The sequence below is a fragment of the Phyllobates terribilis genome, unplaced genomic scaffold (genome assembly GCF_046119375.1).
Source record: "Phyllobates terribilis strain yellow unplaced genomic scaffold, ASM4611937v1 Scaffold_114__1_contigs__length_5359813, whole genome shotgun sequence".
NCBI lineage: Eukaryota > Metazoa > Chordata > Amphibia > Anura > Dendrobatidae > Phyllobates > Phyllobates terribilis.
Genome location: NW_027362874.1, coordinates 4,601,605 through 4,617,456, shown reverse-complemented (window position 1 = coordinate 4,617,456; position 15,852 = coordinate 4,601,605).

The window sequence follows — 15,852 nt, the reverse complement described above, 5'->3', positions numbered from 1 at the left end:
AGTAGGCTTTGATCAGAGAGAGGGAGAGGTGAGTTAGAGAGGTTAGCTAGGGAACAGATGCGGGTGAAGATGAGGTCCAGTGTGTGGCCATCTTTGTGGGTGGGTGTGGAAGACCATTGAGTGAGTCCGAAGGAGGAAGTGAGAGATAGGAACTTAGAGACAGACGAGTGGGAAGTGTTAATGGGGATGTTGAAGTCACCCATTATGATAGTGGGGATGTCAGTGGAGAGGAAGTGAAGCAGCCAGGTGGTGAAGTGGTCTAAGAAGGTGGTGGCTTGCCCTGGGGGTCGGTAAATGACGGCCAGTTGGAGGGGGAATAGATGCGCACACAGTGCACCTCAAAAGAGGGGAGTGTAACGGAGGGTGGCTGTGGGATTTGGATGAAAGTGCAGTGTTCTGATAGGAGAAAACCTACGCCTCCGCCATGTTTGCCGTTGGGGTGGGGGGTGTGGGAAAGTTGGAATCCGCCATATGAAAGTGCAGCTAGGGAGGCTGTGTCAGAGGGGGTGAGCCAGGTTTCAGTGATGGCGAGGAAGGAAAGTTTGTTTGTAATGAAAAGATCGTGGATGAATGAAAGTTTGTTATAGACAGAGCGAGCGTTCCATAGAGCTCCTGTTAGAGCAACTAAGGGAGTGGGGATTGGTTGGATGGGTATGAGGTTAGAAGGGTTGCGACAGTTTGTGGAAGGTCGTGGATAGGAGGAAGAAGTAATTGTGGGGATATGGCGAGGAGGACCAGGATTTGGAGAGATATCTCCAGCAGTGAGGAGGAGCAGAGAAAGTGTTAGCAGGTGGGAGCAAGAGAGAGCATGATGTGGTTGTCTGTGTTTGGAGATCCAGGATTGAATGTTTAGGAATAATTTGGAGGAGGAGGTGAGATGAATGGGGAGGATGGAGGGAGAGATGAAGAGTTTCTTACTAGGTGTAGGGATTTGAGTGGTTACTAGAAAGTGGAGGACTATAAAAGAAAAAGTGAGAGCTAACAGAAACATAGTTAAAAGAGAGTAAGTGGTCAAAGTGTTGGGTTCCTGACTCCTGCCCTGACTAACTGCCTCTGAAATAACTGCCACTTATCTCCGAAGCCACTTTGCACAAGAAGACGCGTGCACACCCCAGCACAAGTGCACCCCTTACAGAGCTTCTAAATATATAGGGCACATTAAACTATCAGGTGAAGGGCATTGTGGGAGCTGCATATGGCTAAATTAGCAGCTGGTTGTCTCACCAGGAGATGCCTGGGTGATCAAACACAGAGCTTGGACTCTAGTCTCTGCAGTTTAGCACCTCTAAAAATCAGATAAGAGCTATAGTGGGGAAGGGACAGACATATGTGGGTATTGAATGGAGTGGGACAGATAAAGCAGAGAAGTTATGCAGAGCATGTACCAGTGAGGTGAATCAGCAAAGCAGAGCATTAGATTACAGCAGACACAGCAAGCAGAGAATTTATGCAGAGCATGTACCAGTGAGGTGAATCAGCAAAGCAGAGCATTAGATTACAGCAGACACAGCAAGCAGAGAAGTCATGCAGAGCATGTACCAGTGAGGTGAATCAGCAAAGCAGAGCATTAGATTACATCTGACACAGCAAGCAGAGAAGTCATGCAGAGCATGTACCAGTGAGGTGAATCAGCAAAGCAGAGCATTAGATTACAGCAGACACAGCAAGCAGAGAAGTTATGCAGAGCATGTACCAGTGAGGTTATTCCACTGCGACCTCCACCACTTTTCCAAGGGGCATTGATATTGTCTTTTATTCCACTGCGATCTCCACCACTCTTTCAAGGGGCATCGATAATGTCTATTTAATCCACTGCGACCTCCACCAATCTTCCAAGGGGCATTAAAACCGTCTTGTTAAGCTACTGTGACCTCCACGTCTCTTCCACAGGGCATTGTTATTGTCTTTTTATTCCACTGCGACATCCACCACTCTGCCAAGGGGCATTAAAACCGTCTTGTTAAGCTGCTGTGATGTCCACGTCTCTTCCACGGAGCATTGATAATGTCTTTTTGTTCCACTGTAACCTCCACCACTCTTCCAAGAGGCATTGATATTGTATTTTTATTTCACTCTAACCTCCACCACTCTTCCAAGGGGCATTGATATTGTCTTTTTATTCCACTGCGACCTCCACCACTCTTCCAAGGTTCATTGATATTGTCTTTTTAATCCACTGCGGCCTCCACCACTCTTCCAAGGGGCATTAAAACCGTCTTGTTAAGCTACGGAAAACTCCACATCTCTTCCAAGGGGCACTAAAACCGTTTGATTAAAACACTCTGTACTCCACAGCTCTTCCAAGGGGCATTGATATTGTCTTTTTATTTCACTGTAACTTCCACCACTCTTTCAAGGGGCATTGATATTGCATTTTTATTCCACTGTGACCTCCACCACTCTTCCAAGGGGCATTAAAACCGTCTTGTTAAGCTACTGTGACCTCCAAGTCTCTTCCAAGGGGCATTAAAACTGTCTTGTTAAGCCGCTCTGAGATCCACAGCTCTTCCAAGGGGCATTGACCATGTCTTTTTATTCCATTGTAACCTTCTGCACTCTTCCAAGTGCATTGATATTGTCCTTTTATTCCTCTGCAACGTCCACGACTCTTCCAAGGTGCATTAAAACCGTCTTTTTAAGCTACCGTGACCTCCAAGTTTCTTACACAGGTCATTGATATTGTCTTTTTATTCCACTGTAACCTCCACCACTCTTCCAAGGGGCATTGATATTGTCTTTTTATTCCACTGCGACCTCCATCACTCTTCCAAGAAGCATTGAAACAGTCTTGTTAAGCTACTGTGACCTCCACGTCTTTTCCACGGTGCATTAAAACTTTCTGGTTAAACCACTGTGAACTCCACAGCTCTTCCAAGGGGCATTGATATTGTCTTTTTATTCCACTCTAACCTCCACCACTCTTCCAAGGGGCATTGATATTGTCTTTTTATTTTACTGCGACCTCCACCACTCTTCCAAGGGGTATTAATATTGTTTTTTTATTACACTGAGACCTCCACATCTCTTCCAAGTGGCATTAAAACCGCATGGTTAAACCACTTTGAACTCCACAGCTCTTCCAAGAGGCAATGATATTGTCTTTTTATTCAACTGTAACCTCCACCACTCATCCAAGGGGCATTTATATTGTCTTTTTTTTCCACTGCGACCTCCACCACTCTTCCAAGGGGATTTGATAGTCTTTTTAATCCACTGCGACCTCCACCACTCTTCCAAGGGGCATCAAAACCGTCTTGTTAAGCTACTGTGACCTCCATGTCCCTTCCAAGGGGCATTGATATTGTCTTTTTATTCCACTGCGACCTTCACCCTTCTTCCAAGGAACATTGATATTGTCTTTTTTTTCCACTGTAATCTCCACCACTCTTCTAAGGGGCAATGATATTTTCTTTTTATTCCACTGCGACCTCCACCACTCTTCCAAGGGGCATTTATAATGTCTTTTTAATCCACTGCGACCTCCACCACTCTTCCAAGGGGCATTATAACCGTCTTTTTAAGCTACTGTGACCTCCATGTCTCTTCCAAGGGGTCATTAAAACCGTCAATTTAAACCACTGTGAACTCCACAGCTCTTGCAAGAGGCATTGATATTGTCTTTTTATTCCACTGTAACCTCCACCACTCTTCCAAGGGGCATTGATTTTGTCTTTTTAATCCACAACGACCTCCATCTCTCTTCCAAGAAGCATTAAACCTGTCTTGTTTAGCTACTGTGACCTCCACGTCTATTCCACGGTGCCTTAAAAACTTCTGGTTAAACCACTGTGAACTCGAGAGCTCTTCCAACGGGCATTGATATTGTCTTTTTATTCCACTGCGACCTCTACCACTCTTCCAACGGGCATTGATATTGTCTTTTTAATCCACTGCAGCCTCCACTACTCTTCCAAGGGGCAATAAAGCGGTCTTGTTAAGCTATTGTCACATCCATGTCTATTCCACGGTGCATTGATATTGTCTTTTTATTCCACTGTAAGCTCCACCACTCTTCCAAGTGGCATTGACATTGTCTTTCTATTCCACTGCGACTTCCACCTCTCTTCTAAGGGGCATTGATATTGTCTTTTTAATCCACGGCGTCCTCCACCACTCTTCCAAGGGGCATTAAAACCGTCTTGTTAAGCGACTGTGACATCCAAGTTTCTTACACAGGGCATTGATATTGTCTTTTTATTCCACTGTAACCTCCACCACTCTTCCAAGGGGCATTGATATTGTCTTTTTATTCCACTGTAACTTCGACCAATCTTCCAAGGGGCATTGATATTGTCATTTTATTCCACTGCGACCTCCACCACTCTTCTAAGGGGCATTGATATTGTCTTTTAAATCCACAACGATCTCCACCACTCTTCCAAGGGGCATTAAAACAGTCTTGTTAAGCTACTGTGACCTCCTCGTCTCTTCCAAGGGGCATTAAAACCATCTAGTTAAACACTCTGAACTCCACAGCTCTTACAAGAGGCATTGATATTGTCTTTTTATTCGACTGTAACATCCACCACTCTTCCAAGCAGCATTGATATTGTCTTTTTATTCCACTGCGACCTCCACCACTCTTCCAAGGGGCATTGATATTGTCTTTTTAATCCACTGCGACCTCCACCACTCTTCCAAGGAGCATTGATATTGTCTTTTTAATCCACAGTCACCTCCACGTCTCTTCCAAGGGGCATTAAAACCGTCAATTTAAACCACTCTGAACACCACAACTCTTCCAAGGAGCACTGGTATTGTCTTTTTATTCCACTCTAACCTCCACCACTCTTCCAAGGGGCATTAAGACCATGTTGTTAAGCTACAGTAACCTCCACAACTTTTCCATGGGGCATTGATATTGTCTTTTTATTCCACTGTAACCTCCACCATTCTTCCAAGGGGCATTGATATTGTCTTTTTATTCCACTGTAACCTCCACCAATCTTCCAAGGGGCATTGACATTGTCTATTTATTCCACTGCGACCTCCACCACTCTTCCAAGGGGCATTAAGACCATCTTGTTAAGCTACAGTAACCTCCACAACTCTTCCATGGGGCATTGATATTGTCTTTTTATTCCACTGTAACCTCCACCACTCTTCCAAGGGGCATTGATTTTGTCTTTTTATTCCACTGCGACCTCTACCACTCTTCCAATGGGCATTGATTTTGTCTTTTTAATCCACTGCAACCTCCACCACTCTTCCAAGGGGCAATAAAGCCGTCTTGTTAAGCTACTGTCACGTCCATGTCTGTTCCACGGTGCATTGATATTGTCTTTTTATTCTACTGTAACCTCCACCACTCTTCCAAGTGGCATTGACATTGTCTTTTTATTCCACTGCGACTTCCACCTCTCTTCTAAGGGGCATTGATATTGTATTTTTAATCCACTGCGACCTCCACCACTCTTCCAAGGGGCATTAAAACCGTTTTGATAAGCGACTGTGACATCCAATTTTCTTACACAGGGCATTGATATTGTCGTTTTATTCCACTGTAACCTTCACCAATCTTCCAAGGGGCACTGATATTGTCTTTTTATTCCACTGCGACCTCCACCACTCCTCTAAGGGGCATTGATATTGTATTTTAAATCCACAACGATCTCCACCACTCTTCCAAGGGGCATGAAAACAGTCTTGTTAAGCTACTGTGACCTCCTCGTCTCTTCCAAGGGGCATTAAAGCTGTCTGGTTAAACACTCTGAACTCCACACCTCTTACAAAAGGCATTGATATTGTCTTTTTATTTGTCTGTAACATCCACCACTCTTCCAAGCGGCATTGATATTGTTTTTTTACTCCACTGCGACCTCCACCACTCATCCAAGGGGCATTGATATTGTCTTTTTAATCAACTGCGACCTCCACCTCTCTTCCAAGGGGTATTAAAACCGTCTTGTGAAGCTACTGTGACCTCCACGTCCCTTCCACGGGGCATTGATATTGTCTTTTTATTCTACTGAGACCTCCACCACTATTCCAAGGGGCATTGATATTGACTTTTTAGTCCACTGCGACCTCCACCACTCTTCCAAGGGGCATTGATATTGTCATTTTAATCCACTGCGACCTCCACCACTCTTCCAAGGGGCATTGATTGTGTCTTTTTATTCCACTGCGACCTCTACCACTCTTCCAATGGGCATTGATTTTGTCTTTTTAATCCACTGCGAACTCCACCACTCTTCCAAGGGGCATTAAAACCATCTTGTTATGCTACTGTGACGTTGACTTCTCTTCCAAGGGGCATTGAAACCATCTGGTTAAACCACTCTGACCTCCACATTTCTTCCAAGTTGCATTTGTATTGTCTTTTTATTCCACTCTAACCTCCACCACTCTTCCAAGGGGCATTGACATTGTCTTTTTGTTCCACTGTGACATCCAAAACTCTTCCAAGGGGCATTAAAAACATATTGTTAAGCTACAGTGACCTCCACATCTCTTCCAAGGGGCGTTAAAACCATCTGGTTATACCACTCTGAACTCCACAGCTCTTCCAAGTGGCATTATTATTGTCTTTTTATTTCACTGTAACCTCCACCACTCTTACAAGGGGCATTGATATTGTCTTTTTATTTCACTGCGACCTCCACCAGTCCTCCAAGAGGCATTAAAACCATCTTGTTAAGCTACTGTGACCTCCACGTCTCTTCCACGGGGCATTGAAATTGTCTTTTTATTCCACTGTAACCTCCACCACTCGTCCAAGGGGCATTGATATTGTCTTTTTATTCCACTGCGACCTCCACCACTCTTCCAAGGGGCATTGATAATGTCTTTTTATTCCACTGCGACCTCCACCACTCTACCAAGGCTCATTGATATTGTCTTTTTTATCCACTGCGACCTCCGCCACTCTTCCAAGGGGCATTAAAACCGTCTTGTTAAGCTATTGTGACCTCCAAATCTCTTCCACGGGGCATTGATATTGTCTTTTTATTTAACTGTAACTTCCTCCACTGTTCCAAGGGGCATTGATATTGTCTTCTTATTCCACTGTTATCTCCATCACTCTTCCAAGGGGCATTGATATTGTCTTTTTATTCAACTGTAACCTTCACCACTCTTTCAAGGGGCATTGATTTTGTCTTTTTATTCCACTGCGACCTCCACCACTCTTCCAAGGGGCATTCATATTGTCTTTTTAATCCACTGCGAACTCCACCACTCTTCCAAGGGGCATTAAAACCATCTTGTTAAGCTACTGTCACCTCCACATCCCTTCCAAGGGGAATTAAAACAGTCAATTTAAACCACTCTGAACTCCACAGCTCTTGCAAGGGGCATTGATATTGTCTTTTTATTCCAATGTAACCTCCAGCACTCTTCCAAGGGGCATTGATATTGTATTTTTATTCCACTGCAACTTCCACCTCTCCTCCATGGGGCATTAAAACAGTCGTGTTAAGGTACTGTGAAATCCACGTCTCTTTCACGGGGCATTGATATTGTCTTTTTATTCCACTGTAACCTCCACCACTCTTCCAAGGCTCATTGATATTGTCTTTTTATTCCACTGGGACTATCACCACTCTTCCAAGTGGCATTGATATTGTCTTTTTATTCAACTGTATCCTCCACCACTCTTCCAAGTGGTATTGATATTGTCTTTTTAATCCACTGCTACTTCCACCTCTCTTCTAAGGGGCATTGATATTGTCTTTTTAATCCACTGCGACCTCCACCACTCTTCCAAGAGGCATTTAAACAGTCTTGTTAAGCTACTGTGACCTCCACATCTCTTCCAAGGGGCATTAAAACCGTCTGGTTAAACCACTCTGAACTCCACAGCTCTTCCAAGAGGCATTGATATTGTCTTTTTATTCCACTGTAACATCCACCATTCCTCGAAGGGGTATTGATATTGTCTTTTTAATGCACTGCGACCTCCACCACTCTTCCAAGGGGCATTAAAACCATCTGGTTAAACCACTCTGAACTCCATAGCCCTTTCAAGAGGCATTGATATTGTCTTTTTATTTCACTGTAACCTCCACCTCTCTTTCAAGGGGCATTGACATTGTCTTTTTATTCCACTTCGACCTCCACCACTCTTCCAAGGGGCATTAAAACTGTCTTGTTAAGCTACTGTGACCTCCACTTGTCTTCCATGGGGCATTGATATTGTCTTTTTAATCCACTGTGACTTCCACCACTTTTCCAATGGGCATTATAACCGTCTTGTTAATCTACTGTGACCTCCACGTCTCTTCCAAGGGGCAATAAAACCATCTGGTTAAACCACTCTGAACTCCACAGCTCTTCCAAGGGGCATTGGTATTGTCTTTTTATTCCACTCTAACCTCCACCACTCTTCCAAGGGGCATTGACATTGTCTTTTTATTCCACTGTGACCTCCATCATTCTTCCAAGGGGCATTGATATTGTCTTTTTATTCCACTGCCACCTCCACCACTCTTCCAAGGGGCATTGATATTGTCTTTTTAATCCACTGCGACCTCCACCACTTTTCCAAGGGGCATTAAAAACGTCTTTTTAAGCTACTGTGACCTCCACGTCACTTCCAATGGGCATTAAAACCGTCTGGTTAAACCACTCTGCACTCCACAGCTCTTCCAAGGGGCATTGGTATTGTCTTTTTATTCCACTCTAACCTCCACCACTCTTCCAAGGGGCATTGACATTGTCTTTTTATTCCATTGCGACCTCCACCATTCTTCCAAGGGGCATTAAAACTGTCTTGTTAAGCTACAGTGACCTCCACATCTCTTCCATGGGGCATTGATGTTTTCTTTAAATTCCACTGTAACCTCCACCATTCTACCAAGGTGCATTGATATTGTATTTTTATTGCACTGCGACCTCCACCACTCTTCCAAAGGGCATTGATATTGTCTTTTTAATCCACTGAGACCTCCACCACTCTTCCAAAGGGAATTAAAACCATCTTGTTAAGCTACTGTGACCTCAACGTCTCATCCACGGGGCATTGATATTGTCTTTTTATTCCACTGCAACCTCCACCACTCTTCCATGTGGCATTAAAACCGTCTTGTTAAGCTACTGTGACCTCCACGTTTCTTCCAAGTGGCATTAAAACCGTATGGTTAAACCAATCTGAACTCCACAGATCTTCCAAGGGGCATTGATATTGTCTTTTTATTCCACTGTAACCTCCACCATTCTTCCAAGGGGTATTGATATTGTCTTTTTAATGCACTGCGACCTTCACCACTCTTCCAAGGGGTAATTAAACCATCTGGTTAAACGACTCTGAACTCCATAGCTCTTTCAAGAGGCATTGATATTGTCTTTTTATTTCACTGTAACCTGCACCACTCTTTCAAGGGGCATTGATATTGTCTTTTTATTCCACTGCGACCTCCACCACTTTTCCAAGGGGCATTAAAACCATCTTATTAATCAACTGTGACCTCCACGTTTCTTCCATGGGGCAATAAAACCGTCTGGTTAAACCATTCTGAGCTCCACACCTCTTCCAAGGGGCATTGATATTGTCTTTTTATTCCACTGTAATCTCTACCACTTTTCCTATGGGAATTGATATTGTCTTTTTATTATTATTATTATTATTATTTATTATTATAGCGCCATTTATTCCATGGCGCTTTACATGTCATAGGGATATACATAACAAAAGCATTTACAAAATCTTAACAAAATGAGTCAGCGACTGGTACAGGAGGAGCGAGGACCCTGCTCGCGAGGGCTCACATTCTAGAAGGGATGGGTGAGGATACATTAGGTGAGGGTAGAGCTGGTTGTGCAGCGGTGCTTACTGCAGGTTGTATGCTTGAAGGAAGAGGTGGGTCTTCAGGTTTCTTTTGAAGGTTTCCACGGTCGGCGAGAGTCTGATGTGTTGGGGTAGAGAGTTCCAGAGTAGGGGGGATGCACGGGAGAAATCTTGTATACGATGGTGGGAGGAGGAGATAAGAGGGGAGTAGAGAAGGAGATCTTGTGAGGATCGGAGGTTGCCTGCAGGTAAGTACCGGGAGACTAGGTCACAGATGTATGTGGGAGACAGGTTGTGGATGGCTTTGTATGCCATGGTTAGAGTTTTGAACTGGATTCTCTGGGCAATGGGGAGCCAGTGAAGAGATTGACAGAGAAGAGAGGCCGGGGAATAGCGGGGGGACAGGTGAATTAGTCGAGCAGCAGTGTTTAGGATAGATTGGAGAAGTGCAAGAGTGTTGTAATTGAGGCCACGGAGCAGGAGGTTGCAGTAGTTGAGGCGGGATATGATGAGGGCATGCACCAGTGTTTTTGCAGAGTCTTTGCTGAGGAATGCACGGATCCGGGAGATGTTTTTGAGTTGGAGTCGGCAGGAAGTGGAAAGGGCTTGGATATGTGGCTTGAAGGAGAGATCAGAGTCCAGGGTTACTCCAAGGCAGCGAGCTTGTGGGACTGAGGAGAGTGAACAGCCATTGACGTTGATGGCTAGGTCAGATGGGAGATGTGAATGAGAGGTTGGAAAGATGATGAACTCTGTTTTATCCATGTTGAGTTTTAGAATTCTGTCACAGAAGAAGGATGACATGGCGGACAGACATTGTGGCATTTTTGTTAGTAGGGACGAGATATCGGGTCCAGAGAGGTAGCTCTGTGTGTCGTCAGCATAGAGGTGATACTGAAAACTGTGAGGCTCTATGAGCTGTCCCAGGCCAAAGGTGTGGATGGAGAAGAGCAGAGGTCCTAGAACTGAACCTTGGGGGACACCGACAGATAGGGGGCGAGATGAGGAGGTGGTGCGTGAGTTGGAGACGCTGAATGTCCTGTCTGTTAAGTATGAGGAGATCCAAGATAGAGCCAAGTCCGTGATGCCAAGAGATGAGAGAATCTGGAGTAAGAGGGAATGGTCCACTGTGTCAAAGGCAGATGACAGGTCCAGAAGGAGGAGGATGGAGTAGTGTCGCTTGGATTTGGCATTTAGTAGGTCGTTGGTGACTTTCGTCAGGGCAGTTTCAGTCGAGTGATGCGGTCGGAATCCAGATTGCAGGCGGTCGAACAGGGAGCAGGAGGAGAGCTGGGAGGACAGTTCAAGGTGGACATGTTGATCTAGTAGTTTTGAGGCAAAGGGGAGGAGTGATATGGGATGGTAGCTAGTCAGAGAGGAAGGGTCAAGGGGGGGCTTTTGAGGATGGGTGTGATTGCAGCATGTTTGAAACATGAGGGGAAGACACCGGTTGTTAGTGACAGATTGAAGAGGTGAGTTAGGGTTGGGATGAAGACTGTGGTAAGGTTAGTGATGAGGTGGGATGGGATTGGGTCATGTTCGCAGGTAGTGAGGTGTGATTTGGAGAGTAAAGAGGAGACTTGACCTTCTGTAATGGTGGAGAAGTGGGGTTTGGAGGAGGAGGGTTGAATAGATATGAGGAGGGGTTGTGTGGACTTTAGGCAAAAGTTTTGTCTGATGGTGTCAATCTTCTGTTTGAAGAATGAGGTAAAGTCGTCGGCTGAGATGAGAGAAGAGGGAGGAGTTCCTGGGGGAAGAAGGAGAGAGTTGAAAGTGTTAAATAGCTGTTTAGGGTTGTGAGATAGGGAGGATATGAGAGATGAGAAGTAGGTTTGTTTTGCTGTAGTGAGTGCGGACTTGAAATTAGTGAGGGATTGCTTGAATGCGATGAAGTGCTCGATGGAGTGAGACCTTTTCCATCTCCGCTCCGCAACCCTGGAGGCCCGGCGCAATTCTTTAGTAAGTTTAGTGTGCCAAGGTTGCCTGTTGAATGTTCGAGATGTGGTGTGTGTGAGAGGGGCGATCGAGTCTAGAGCTGCAGCTATTGTGGTGTTATATGAAGTAGCAGCAACATCTGCATCATGTAAGGAATTTATGTCTGTAAGAGGGAGGAGGGATTCAGAGAGTGAGTGTAAGTCAAGGTGTTTGAGATTTCTGCGAGGGTATGCAAATTTGTGGAGTGGGAATTGTTGCCCCAGGGAGGAGAGAGAAGAGAATGCAAGTAGGCTGTGATCAGAGAGAGGGAGAGGTGAGTTGGAGAGGTTAGATAGGGAACAGAGGCGAGTGAAGATGAGGTCCAGTGTGTGGCTATCTTTGTGGGTGGGTGTGGAAGACCATTGAGTGAGTCCGAAGGAGGAAGTGAGAGATAGGAACTTAGAGACAGTGGGAAGTGTTAATGGGGATGTTGAAGTCACCCATTATGATAGTGGGGATGTCAGTGGAGAGGAAGTGAAGCAGCCAGGTGGTGAAGTGGTCTACGAAGGTGGAGGCTTGCCCTGGGGGTCGGTAAACGACGGCCAGTTGGAGGTTGGAGGGGGAATAGATGCGCACACAGTGCACCTCAAAAGAAGGGAGTGTAATGGAGGGTGGCAGTGGGATTTGGGTGAAAGCGCAATGTTCTGATAGGAGAAAATCTCCGCCTCCGCCATGTTTGCCGTTGGGGCGGGGGGTGCGGGAAAGGTGGAATCCGCCATATGAAAGTGCAGCTGGGGAGGCTGTGTCAGAGGGGGTGAGCCAGGTTTCAGTGATGGCGAGGAAGGAAAGTTTGTTTGTAATGAAAAGATCGTGGATGAAGGAAAGTTTGTTGCAGACAGAGCGAGCGTTCCATAGAGCTCCTGTTAGAGCAACTAAGGGAGTGGGGATTGGTTGGATGGGTATGAGGTTAGAAGGGTTGCGACAGTTTGTGGAAGGTCGTGGATAGGAGGAAGAAGTAACTGTTAGGATATGGCGAGGAGGACCAGGATTTGGAGAGATATCTCCAGCAGTGAGGAGGAGCAGAGAAAGTGTTAGCAGGTGGGAGCAAGAGAGAGCATGAGGTGGCTGTCTGTGTTTGGAGTTCCAGGATTGAATGTTTAGGAATAATTTGGAGGAGGAGGTGAGATGAATGGGGAGGATGGAGGGAGAGATGAAGAGTTTCTTACTAGGTGTAGGGATTTGAGTGGTTACTAGAAAGTGGAGGACGATAGAGGAAAAAGTGAGAGCTAACATGTACCAGTGAGGTGAATCAGCAAAGCAGAGCATTAGATTACAGCAGACACAGCAAGCAGAGAAGTTATGCAGAGCATGTACCAGTGAGGTGAATCAGCAAAGCAGAGCATTAGATTACAGCAGACACAGCAAGCAGAGAAGTTATGCAGACCATGTACCAGTGAGATTATTCCACTGCGAACTCCACCACTGTCCAAGGGGCATTGATATTGTCTTTTTATTCCACTGCGACCTCCGCCACTCTTCCAGAGGGCATTGATATTGTCTTTTTAATCCACTGCGACCTCCACAACTCTTCCAAGGGGCATTGATATTGTCTTTTTAATCCACTGTGACCTCCACGTCTCTTACAAGGGGCATTAAAACCGTCAATTTAAACAACTCTGAACTAAACAGCTCTTCCAAGGAGCACTGGTATTGTCTTTTTATTCCACTCTAACCTCCACCACTCTTCCAAGGGGCATTGACATTGTCTATTTATTCCACTGCGACCTCCACCACTCTTCCAAGAGGCATTAAAGCCATCTTGTTAAGCTACTGTCACGTCCATGTCTATTCCACGGGGCATTGATATTGTCTTTTTATTCCACTGTAACCTCCACCACTCTTCCAAGTGGCATTGACATTGTCTTTTTATTCCACTGCGACATCCACCTCTCGTCTAAGGGGTATTGATATTGTCTTTTTAATCCACTGCGACCTCCACCACTCTTCCAAGGAGAATTAAAACAGTCTTGTTAAGCTACTGTGACCTCCACGTCTCTTCCAAGGGGCATTAAAACCTCCTGGTTAAACCACTCTGAACTCCACCACTCTTCCAAGGGGCATTTATATTGTCTTTTTATTCGACTGTAACCTCCACCACTCTTCCAAGGGGCATTAAAACCGTCTTGTTAAGCTACTGTGACCTCCACGTCTCTTTCAAGGGGCATTAAAACCGTCAATTTAAACCACTCTGAACTCCACAGCTCTTGCCAGAGGCATTGATATTGTCTTTTTTTTCCACTGTAACCTCCACCACTCTTCCAAGGGGCATTGATTTTGTCTTTTTAATCCACTGCGACCTCCATCTCTCTTCCAAGAAGCATTAAAACTGTCTTGTTTAGCTACTGTGACCTCCACGTCTATTCCACGGTGCCTTAAAACCTTCTAGTTAAACCACTGTGAACTCCACAGCACTTCCAAGATACATTGATATTGTCTTTTTATTCCACTGTAACCTCCACCACTCTTCCAAGGGGCATTGATATTGTCTTTTTATTTTACTGCGACCTCCACCATTCTACCATGGGGCATTAATATTGTATTTTTATTCCACTACGACCTCGACCACTCTTCCAAGGGCCATTGATATTGTCTTTTTATTCCACTGTAACCTCCACCACTCTTCCAAGGGGCATTGATATTGTCTTTTTATTCCACTGCGACCTCCACCTCTCTTCCAAGGGGCATTAAAACCATCTTGTTAAGCTACTGTGACCTCCAAGTCTCTTCCACGAGGCATTGATATTGTCTTTTTATTCCACTGCGTCCTCCACATCTCTTCCAAGGGGAATTGATATTGTCTTTTTATTCCACTTCGACCTCCACCACTCATCTAAGGGGCATTGATATTGTCTTTTTAATCCACTGCGACCTCCACCACTCTTCCAAGGGGCATTAAAACAGTCTTGATAAGCTACTGTGACCTCCACGTTGTAATGCACACGCCTGGGCTGAGTGGCGTGTGCGTGTATATGTAGTGATTCCACTGGAACGTGCTGGAGAGTGAATGCCTGGAGGGGCGTAACTAAGTATCCACCCGATCCGACCAGGGTCGCACGACGGCATATGACGCCAGTTCACCAAGCAGGAACCGAGCAGAGGCACCAGGTGCTACTCCAGGACAGACCCCGGACACGGCTGTTGACCCACACAGGGGAGTACAGGAACATGCAGGTTAGGCTGGCACATACACTGTTGGGTATAGGCAGACACGGCTGGTATGCAGACTGGCGGATGCTGGTAAGCACGACTGGTATGCAGGCAGGGAGGTACTGGCAGGTACGACAGGTTGGAGCACCGAGTGGATAGGATCCAGTACAGACTGGGACTCAGGAACAGAACCGCAGATGCGGTGGACAAACAACAGAGTGAGGCCGCCCAGAGCGGCGAGCAAGAGCAGAACAAGACGAGACCGCCTGGAGCGGTGAGCGAGAGAAGAGCAGGACAAGGCCGCCTGGAGCGGTGAGCGAGAGAGGAGCAGGACGAGACTGCTGAAGCAGCGAGAGAGGAGCAGGACGACACTGCCGAAGCAGCGAGCAAAGGGTCAGAGCAGAGCGAGACTGCCGGAGCAGCGAGCAAAGGGTCAGAGCAGAGCGAGACTGCCGGAGCAGCGAGCAAAGGGTCAGAGTAGAGTGAGACTGCCGGAGCAGCGAGCAAAGGGTCAGAGGAGAGCGAGACTGCAGCAGCAGTGAGCAAAGGGTCAGAGCAGAGCGAGACTGCCGGAGCAGCGAGCAAAGGGTTAGAGCAGAGCGAGACTGCCGGAGCAGCGAGCAAAGGGTCAGAGCAGAGCGAGACTGCCGGAGCAGCGAGCAAAGGGTCAGAGCAAAGCGAGACTGCCGGAGCAGCGAGCAAGGCAGAGCAGGCAAGAACAGCCAGAGCGGTGAGCAAGGCAGAGCAGAGGGGATAGGGCTCTGTTCACACGGAACAGACTGGAAGGGAAAGGCAGAACCAGGTACACACAAGATACTTGCAATGAAGCAGCAAGTGGACTCTAAACTCACAAAAGGGAGTACAGGGACAACGAGTAGGAGTTAGGTACGGGATCATATTCTGCAGGAAAAGGGAAGGTATGGACATAGAGAAAAACAGGTAACAGGCTAGGAAAGTATTCAGATGAGAAAAGACACAGCAGCAAGATACAGGAGCGGGTCTAA